Genomic DNA, 2,225 nt, shown 5'->3' with positions numbered 1-2,225 from the left:
AAACATAATCTATGTTAAAACTAAGAAGTTGGAGTCTCTCTATTCTGATGGTGAAAGTGAGAGGTATCAGAGTTGCAATCCTAGTAAAAATAAGTAGAAAGCTAGAAAAATGCATAAAATAACTTTCACACATATTACACAATCTTTGTGAAAAGAGAAATATACAAAATGAGCTCTAATTTCATGTTGGCTGTTTCCCTGACAGCATTTCTAAATCATGGCAAATAAAGTATAAAACAAGTCATCTCTCTGGGACAGAAATCAAGAGTTAAGGGCTGGAGAAGATGCTAGAGTCACCACCTGAAAGAAGTCACCTGCCCAGGAGCTGCCGCCGGAGAGGCCCACCTGCCTGTTCACCCATCCCCCTGCCCCCTTCATAATGCAGCTTGCTTCTGCAAAGTGGTAGGCTCAGGATCGGAGGGACTATGTCTTCATTGAATTTTGTGTTGAAGACAGTAAAGACGCTAATGTAAATTTTGGAAAAATCAAAACTTATATTCAGTTGTCTTGGAGGAAGTGATCATTTTAAACATTTAAATGAAATTGATCTTTTTCACTGTATTGACCCTAATGATTCCAACCATTAAAGAAGAGACATATGTTGTTTATGAAAAGGAGAATCTGGCCACTCATGGCCAAGGTTAACAAAAGAAAGGGCAAAGCTTAATGGGCTTACTGTGGAGTTCAATAAACAGAAAGACTGGGAAGATGATTCAGATGAAGGTATGTCTAAGATTCAGATGAAGATTGTTTCTCTGTGATGATGAACAACATGAGTGGTGATGAGGATTTACCAGAAGTAGATGGAGCAGATGATGATTAACAAGACAGTGATGAAGAAAAAATGCCAAATCTGGAGTAAGGAATGTTGTCATCACTGGATTTTGAAAAAGAAAAATAACTTCTCTGCAAGATTTCATAATTGAAAGCATTCCTGAGTTAATAGCTCTAAAGGCGGATGCTATATTTCCCTCCTTTGATCCATTTTTCAACCTGTTCGTTTTTTCAAAGGCCTCACTAAGGGTTGATATGTACCATCATATGGGGCAATTTTAAGTCAGCTAAGGCAACAACCTTGTACATGAACATTTCTCAGATTTCCATGATGCTGTTGAGGACCTAGGCAATGGATAAATTAAAAAAAAAAAAGTTTTTTTTTTCACCTAAATCTCCTTTACTTCATAACAGATACTGACATGATAGGAAGATCTTAGCTTAGGGAAAGTAACTAAATTTTAGATTTCAGAACATGGACTTGAAAGTGGCTGAAACAATTGGTTGATACTTTAAACTGGTAACATGTTCCTCTGGTATATCCTTCAGGATTGTTTCACTAAAATTTTTATTTTTCAAAAAATTTACTTCACATTATTTATTGTATGTAAGTGATCACTTGTCAGTGTTCCAGATATATCTTAGCTAAAACTAGTGAACTCCCAAACTTAGATGGTTTTCAAGCCTGTACATTTGGTATTGTTTGACCCTTACACTTTTATGTCTGTTAGCATGGAGGATGAAGAAAGGCTGTACATTGTTGCTTGAGAGTCTGTACATTTAGACCAAATCTGTATTTGCACTGTCAGAGACCAAATTTGTATTTGCACTGTCAGAATGGCAAATGAGTGGGGAAAAAATGTTAATACACTATTGGATTTTTTTATTTCTTTTTTTTTTTTTATTCAGCTTTTTCCTGGGCTGAAAACCTTAATTTACCAGAAATAGTTTAATATTGTTTAAAGGAAAATACTATAAGCAAGATTCTTTACTATGTATTAATCACAAAGTTCAATATGCAATCAAAATTACTAGATGAAGGAAAGTGATTGATAATGAAGAAATAAAATAGATAGTAGAAATAGAACATAAGTGATCCAGTCTTTGAAGTTAATAGGAAACAGTAACATCAAAATAACATATTTGACTATTGCTATAGGCCAGGTGTGTGCCCCCAAAAGCCAAATGTTGGAATCCTAACATCCAATGTGGTGGTGTTAGATGTGGGAACTTTGGGGAATGAGCAGGTCTTGTGGACCACTCATGATGAATTAGTACTCTTATAATAGAGAATCCACAGAGCTCCCTAGCCTCTTTCACTTCTGATGACACACTGAGAAGTCTGAAGTCTGCCACTCAGACAAGGGCTTTCACCAGAATTGGACCATTCCGGTACCCTGATGTTGAACTCCCAGTTTTCAGAAATGTGAGAAATTTCTGTTCTTATAAGT

The 2,225-nt window shown here is 35.9% G+C and overlaps 1 pseudogene; it reads left to right on the top strand.

Annotated features, from left to right (window-relative positions):
- The first annotated feature begins 379 nt into the window (after nt 1-379).
- LOC147379448 (prostaglandin E synthase 3-like) lies at nt 380-909 on the top strand (annotated as a pseudogene).
- The last annotated feature ends 1,316 nt before the right edge of the window (nt 910-2,225 follow it).

This window comes from Bos grunniens, chromosome 1 (genome assembly GCF_055505025.1).
Source record: "Bos grunniens cultivar Pamir isolate PY7600 chromosome 1, Bosgru_T2T1.0, whole genome shotgun sequence".
Taxonomy (NCBI): Eukaryota; Metazoa; Chordata; class Mammalia; order Artiodactyla; family Bovidae; genus Bos; species Bos grunniens.
The sequence above is the reverse complement of the archived record's forward strand: the minus strand, read 5'-3'. Positions and strand labels throughout refer to the sequence as shown.